The following is an 8,311-nucleotide window of genomic DNA, read 5'->3' as shown; positions in this document are numbered from 1 at the left end:
TGGAGCGGCGTGGAGGAGTGATTCTAGTGCGTAGATGGGGAGGCACTTGAGCGAAGTTTGGTGTAGGACGAGTGTATAGTGGTGGAAGAAAGGTAGACAGAGGAATGAGGTTTAGAACTTCTTGACTAGTGTGAGAAGAGGGAGAGGCAGAAGATGTGTGTGGTGGTGATGGGCGAGGTGGTGGAGAGGGAGAACGTTCTATGGATTGGTATGAGGAAGATGAAGAGGGTGGTGTACAGGGAGAGGCATTTTTTCGTGCAGACTGTTTGGTTCGAGCCATGGTCTTTTTTGAGAAGAAGATGAACAGTGGAAGAGGTTTAGAGAGAGAGAGAAAGATTAGTCCAGCTTTTGGGGAAAAGAAGGTGAGAAGAAAAACAGTTTTCTAACTTGAGAAGATGGAGAGAAAAAGGTGCAGTAATGATGAGTATGCTGCCCAAAAGTAACAGTTTGTACCTAGGGAAATAGGAAAAGCATTTTGGGGGATTGGGGAGTGTATGTGTCAACACTCTAGCTTCAGACACAAGGGCACGTGTAATAAATGCCAAGATTTGCCTTTTTTGATTTTTGAGATGGAAAAGCAGACTGTTGCTTTTTCAGAACGGAGAATGATGAATCGCGAAACGGAGACTGATAAACGATCTCCGTTTTCTGCAGAAGCAGATTTTAACCAGAATTTTCTGGATTTTTCATGATTCTCAGTTTTTCTTTGATTGAATTAAAACTATCCTCCACAAGAGGCTTAGTGAAAATGTCAGCAAGTTGATTTTGAGTATCAACGAAGATTAATTCAACGTCTTTCTTATTGACATGATCACGAATGAAATGATGTTTTATTTCAATATGCTTTGATCTAGAATGCTGAATAGGATTTTTAGACAGATTTATAGCACTTGTATTATCACAATAAATTGGAATATTGGAATAGCTTACAGAGTAATCTTGAAGTTGGTTCTTGATCCACAAAACTTGTGAACAGCAGTTTGCAGCTGACACATATTCAGCCTCAGTTGTGGATAGTGCTATGGTGTTCTGTTTTCTGCATGACCAACTGATTAATGCTTCACCTAGGAACTGACATGCTCCACTTGTGCTTTTTCTTTCAACTTTGTCTCCAGCATAATCAGCATCACAGTATGCTATAATATCAAAATGGGAACCTTTTCTATACCAAAGACCAAGATTAGTTGTTCCAACGAGATATCTAAATATGCGTTTAACAGCAGTTAAGTGGGATTCTTTTGGCGCTGATTGAAATCGAGCACATAATCCTACTGCAAACACAATATCTGGTCTGCTAGCAGTTAGATATAGCAGAGAACCGATCATTCCACGATATTCTTTTTCAGAGACAGATTTGCCATTTTCATCTTTTTCTAAGGAAGTGGATGGATGCATGGGAGTTGTCATAATTTTTGACTCATTCATTTTATATTTGATCAACAGATCTTTGATATATTTTTCTTGACAAACAAAAATGCCTTTTTCGTATTGTTTGATTTGTAAACCAAGAAAATATCTTAATTCCCCCATCATGCTCATTTCAAATTCACTTTGCATAAGTTTTGAGAAATCTTCACATAGTTTTTCATTTGTTGATCCAAAAATGATATCATCCACATATACTTGAACAATGAGTAATTCATTTCCCTATGTTTTCTTAAATAAAGTAGTATCGATTTTTCCTCTTTGAAAATTGTTCTTAATTAGAAATGAAGTCAGCCGTTCATACCAAGCCCTTGGTGCTTGCTTTAAGCCATATAGTGCTTTGGTAAGTTTGAAAACATGATTTGGTTTTGATTGGTTTTCAAAACATGGGGGTTGTTTTATATACACATGTTCGTTTAAAAAACCATTTAAGAAAGCATTTTTCACATCCATTTGAAACAGTTTGATAAGTTTATGAGATGCATATGCAAGAAGTATTCGAATAGCTTCTAACCTTGCAACTGGAGCAAATGTTTCATCATAGTCTATACCTTCTTGCTGATTGTAGCCTTGAGCTACTAATCTTGCTTTGTTTCTAACAACTTTACCTTCTTCATCAAGTTTGTTTCTGAATATCCATCGAGTGCCAATAACTGTTTGATCTAATGGATCTGGTACTAGAGTCCAAACTTCATTTTTCTCAAACTGCAGTAGTTCTTCCTTCATGGCATTTACCCAAGACTGATCAGTAATAGCATCTTTGATTGACTTTGGTTCAATCTGAGATATCATTGCCATGCTGTCGTCATCATTCTTGAATGATCTTCTGGTTCGGATTCCATCAGCCGTGTCTCCAATGATCTGAGTTCGAGGATGATCTCCAATTATTTTCCAGCTTTTTGGTGGAGAATGAAAGGAGATTGTTTATCAATCTCTGTTTTCTGCAGACTTATTTGCTGGTGTGTTTCAATTTGAGTTTCTTCTTCCTCATCCTTTTTACTTATATCTTTGGCTTGAAAACGACTTCGCATCCATTGTCGCATAACTGACTTATGCTTAATAAATTGTGTTTTAATCCTTCCACGTATTGAACATCATTTATTTGAGCAGAGTTTGTCTTACCAATTGTTCCATTACCCTTAATTTGAGCTTGATCATCATTTCCAAATGTGACCGAACCACCATCCTTCTTGATGAAGGTTATGAAACAATTTCTATCTCCTGTCATGTGCCTTGAACAGCCATTGTCCAAGAACCAAGGCTTTCTCTTTGTATTTTGAAAACCAACCTTATCTTCATCTGTTTTTGCCATCAAGCATATGTTGGCTTCTTCTTCTTCTTCCTCAGTTTTTGATTCCTCTGAATCATCCCATGTTGCCATCATTGATTTCTTTTTGAAGGGAAATCGTTTTGATGGATTTTTGTTTGATGGACATTCTGCTTTGTAATGTCCCAATTTGTTGCATCCAAAACATGTGACTTGACTCTTGTCAATCTCTGTTTTAGGATTTTTGTTTTGAAATCCATTTTTGATTTGATCTCTTCTTCTCATCATTCTTTGTATTCTTCTAGTGAGAAGCGCAATTTCATCAGCATCTCCTTGTTCATTTTCTTCTGATTCTTCTTCAACTGGTACTGTGATTTTATCTTGAGAAACTTTCAGTGCTATTGCCTTTCCTTTCTTGACTGGTTTGTCTTCTTGCAACACTACATCATGAGCTCTTAGAGTTCCAATTAGTTCTTCCAGAGGCAGTGATTCAAGGTTCTTGGCTTGGCTTATAGCTGTCACCATTGGTCTCCAAATGATTAGAAGGCACCTCATGATTTTTCTTACTCTTTCTTGCACAGTATAAGCTTTTCCAGGAGAACGCATTTCATTTACTATTGTGGTGAATCTTGAGTACATTTCATCAATGGTTTCTCCTTCTTGCATTTCGAACAATTCGAATTTCCTTATACCAATGTCTATCCTTGTTTCTTTGACATGGCTTGTTCCTTCATGGTGAGTTTGTAATGTATCCCAAACTTCTTTTGCAGTTGTGCATTCATCTAACCTTTCACTTTCTTCCCTGCTTAAAGCACATGATAAAAATAATTGAGCTTTAGAGTTTAAAAGTACCTTAGCTTTATCTTCTGCTATCCAATCTGCTTCCTTTTTTAAGGCAGAGTTTGAATCATCTTGATCAACCCTTGGTGTGAAGTCTCCATCTGTATTATAGGATGCACAAGATTGGTTAAAAATCCTAATTGGACAACAATAAGCCTAGGGGGAGGAAAATTCCCTAAATGTAAATCCAATGACATAAACACACCTTTTGGATGCACAAGATTGCTTAAAGACCCTTACTGGACTAGAAAAAGCCTAAGGAGGGCGAAGATGACCTAAATATTAATTCAATGACACAAATGAACATATTGGACACACAAGATTGGTTAAAAACCCTAATTGGACAAGAATAAGTCTAGGGAGGATAAAAATAACCTAAATGTTAATCCAATGACACAAACACACCTATTGGATGAATAAGATTTGTTAAAAACCCTAATTGGAAAAGATAAGCCTAGGGAGGACAAAAATGACCTAAATTTTAATCAATTGACTCAAACACAACTATTGGATGCACAAGATTGGTTAAAACCCTAATTGAACTAGAATAAGACTAGGGAAGACGAAAATGACCTAAATGTTATTCCAATGACACAAATGAATTTATTGGATGCACAAGATTGGTTAAAAACTCTAATTGGACTAGAATAATCCCAAGGAGGTTGAAAATAACCTAAATGTTAATCCAATGACACAAATGAACTTATTGGATGCACAAGATTGGTTAAAAACCCTAATTCGACTAGAATAAGCCTATGGAGGACAAAGATGACCTAAATATTAATCCAATGACACAAACGAACTTATTGGATACACAAGATTGGTTATAAACCCTAATTGGACAAGAATAAGCCTACGGAGGATGAAAATGATCTAAATGTTAATTCAATGACACAAACTCAACTATTGGGTGCACAACATTGATTAAAAACCCTAATTCGATAAGAATAAGGCTAGGGATGACAAAAATTACCTAAATGTTAATTCAATGACACAAACACACCTATTGGATACAAAATATTGGTTCAAAACCCTAGTTGGACTAGAATAATCCTAGGAATGACGAAAATGACCTTAATGTTAATCCAATGACACATATGAACTTTGTGGATACACAAGATTGGTAAAAATAAAAAAAACTAATTGGACTACAATAATCCTAGGTAGGACGAAAATGACCTAAATGTTAATCCAATGACACAAATGAACTTATTGGATGCACAATATTGCTTAAAAACCCTAATTCCAAAAGAATAAGCCTATGGAGGACGAAAATGACCTAAATGTTAATCCAATGACTCAAACACACCTACTGGATGCACAAGATTGGTAAAAACCCTAATTGGACTAGAATAACCCTAGGGATGACGAAAATGGCCTAAATCTTAATCCATTGACAAAAATGAGCTTATTGGATGGACAAGATAAATTATAAACTCTAATTGGACTAGAATAAGCCTAAGGAGGATGAAAATGACCTAAACGTTAATCCAATGACACAAATGAACTTATTGGATGCACAAGATTGGTTAAAAACCCTAATTGGACAAGAATAAGCCTATAGAGGATGAAAATGACCTAAATGTTAATCCAATGACACAAACACACCTATTGGATGCACAAGATTTGTTAAAAACCCTAATTGGAAAAGAATAAGTCTAGGGAGGACGAAAATGACCTAAATGTTAATCCAATGACACAAACACATCTATTGGATGCACAAGAGTGATTAAAAACACTAATTGGATTAGAATAAGCCAAGGGAGGACGAAAATGACCTAAATGTTAATCCAACCTCACAAATGATTTTATTGGATGCACAAGATTGGTTCAAAACCCTAATTGGACAAGAATAAGCCTAGGGAGGATGAAGATGACCTAAATGTTAATCCAATGACTCAAACACACATATTGGGTGCACAAGATGGGTTAAAAACCCTAATTGGACAAGAATAAGGCAAGGGAGGACCAAAAATGACCTAAATGTTAATTCAATGACACAAACACACTTACTGGATGCACAAGATTGGTTCAAAACCCTTGTTGGACTAGAATAATCCTAGGGATGTCGAAAATGACTTAAATGTTAATCCAATGACACAAATGAACTTAGTTGATACACAAGATTGGTAAAAAAAAATTCTAATTGGACTAGAATAAGCCTAGGGAGGACGAAAATGACTTAAATGTTAATCCAATGACACAAATGAACGTATTTGATGCGCAAGATTGGTTAAAAATTCGAATTGGATAATAATGACCAAAATGTTAATCGAATGTCACGAACACGCCTATTGGGTGCACAAGATTGATTAAAAACCCTAATTGGACAAGAATATGCCTATGGAGGACGAAAATGACATACATGTTAATAAAATGACACAAACACGCATATTGGACGCACAAGATTGGTTAAAAACCCTAATTGGACTAGAATAAGCGTAGGTGTGACGAAAATGACCTAAATGTTAATCCAATGACACAAATAAACTTATTGGAGGCACAAGATTGGTAAAAAAAAAAAAACCTAATTGGACTAGAATAAGGCTAGGGAGGATGAAAATGACCTAAATGTTAATCCAATGACAAAAATGAACTTATTGGATGCACAAGATAGGTTAAAAACCCTAATTGGACCAGAATAAATCTCGGGAGGACGAAAATGACCTAAATGTTAATCCAATGACACAAGCACACCTATTGGGTGCACAAGATTCGATAAAAATCCTAATTGGACAAGAATAAGCCTAGGGAGGGCATAAATGACCTAAATGTTAATCGAATGACACAAACACACCTATTGGATGCCAAAGGTTGGTTAAAAACCCTAATTGGATTATAATAAGCCCAAGAAGGACGAAAATGACCGAAATGTTAATCCAATGACACAAACACACCTATTGGATGCACAAGATTGGTTAAAAACCCTAATTGGACTAGAATAAGCCTAAGGAGGAAGAAGATGACCTAAGTATTAATCCAATGACACAAATGAACTTATTGGATGCACAAGATTGGTTAAAAACCCTAATTGGACAAGAATAAGCTTAGGGAGGATGAAAGTGACCTAAATGTTAATCCAATGACACAAACACACCTATTGGATGCACAAGATTTGTTAAAAACCTTAATTTGAAAAGAATATGCTTAGGGAGGATGAAAATGACCTAAATTTTAATCCAATGACTCAAACACACCTATTGGATGCACAAGATTGGTTAAAAACCCTAATTTGACATGAATAAGCTTAGGGAGGAATATGATGACCTAAATATTAATCCATTGACACAAATGAACTTATTGGGTGCACAAGATTGGTTAAAAACTCTAATTGGACAACAATAAGCCTAGGGAGGATGAAAATTTCCTAAATATGAATCCAATGACTCAAACACACCTATTGGTTGCACAAGATTGGTTAAAACCCTAGGTATTTCAATAGGTTGAAGTAATCCCGCGGGCTTTTGGTGTTCAACCTTTACTTGTTGACACACTAAGCACCTAGAGACAAAATATGCTATGTCTCTCTTCGTCCCTTCCCACCAATACAATTCTCTCAAGTCTTGATACATCTTATTATAACGTGGGTGAATAGTATAAGAAGAATGATGAGCCTCCTCTAAAATTTTTCTCCTTATGCCACCAACATTTGGAATGAATGTTTCGTGGAAAATGAATTTAAACTCATTTATGTATGATTTTGAGTAAATGAAACTTGTTGTGTTTGAGTGGTGGATTGTGTTCGTCGTATTTGACGTGTTCTTAATTAATACTGATGAAATTTGTTGTGTGTATGGTTGGATTCTGTGGAGAAATGAATTGATGTGTTTTGGTGTGAGTTGTGGATTAGATCTGATAATATGTTTGAGTTTGTTTTGTGTGGAATTTGAAAATCGTTTAAGTTAAATGAGTATTAAGAATGGGGAATCTCTTAATGTCTTGTTTACTTAATGTTGTTTTGGAAAATCGTTTAAGTTAAATGAGTATTAAAAATGGGGAATCTCTTAATGTCTTATTTACTTAATGTTTGTTTTGGAAAATCGTTTAAGTTAAAAGAGTATTAAGAATGTGGAATCTCTTAATATTTCTATTTGCTTAATGTTTGTTGTGAAAATCGTTTAAGTAAAATGAGTATTAAAAATGGGGAATCTTTTAAAATCTACATTTGCTTAACGATTGTGGTGGATGGAGTCTGTGTGTGCTCATGCATTTCATTTTGGTAAATCGTGCTGACCCGTGATAGGTGGCACCTCGGTAAACAGTACTGACCCGTGATAGGTGGTACGTTTACGATTTACGTTTTGGTAAATTGTGCTAACCCGTGATAGGTGGCACCTCGGTAAATAGTACTTTGGCCTGTGATAGGCGGTACGTTTACGATTTACGCTTTTTCTTTTAGTGAATCGTGCTGACCTGTGATAGGTGGCACCTCAGTAAACAGTACTGACCCGTGATAGGTGGTACGTTTATGATTTACGCTTTTTAGTAAATCGTGCTGACCCGTGATAGGTGGCACCTCGGTAATTGGTACTTTGGCCTGCGATAGGCGGTACAATTATGATTTACGGCCCTTCGAGGAGGGTTTTGGTTTGGAATTCCGAGTCCATGCATTTTGGCATATACGCATCGCATTAGGGTGCTTGGCACGCGAGTCGTGTTTGATTTAAGTTTATGATTGAGTGTTTTGAATTTGAGTTGTCGTGGTAATTGTGTTGGAATTTCTAAGTGTTATGTATTGATTATCGTGTGTAAGTGTGAAGGATTGTAAAACTATTTCAA

This window comes from Cicer arietinum, chromosome 7 (genome assembly GCF_000331145.2).
Source record: "Cicer arietinum cultivar CDC Frontier isolate Library 1 chromosome 7, Cicar.CDCFrontier_v2.0, whole genome shotgun sequence".
NCBI lineage: Eukaryota > Viridiplantae > Streptophyta > Magnoliopsida > Fabales > Fabaceae > Cicer > Cicer arietinum.
The sequence above is the reverse complement of the archived record's forward strand: the minus strand, read 5'-3'. Positions refer to the sequence as shown.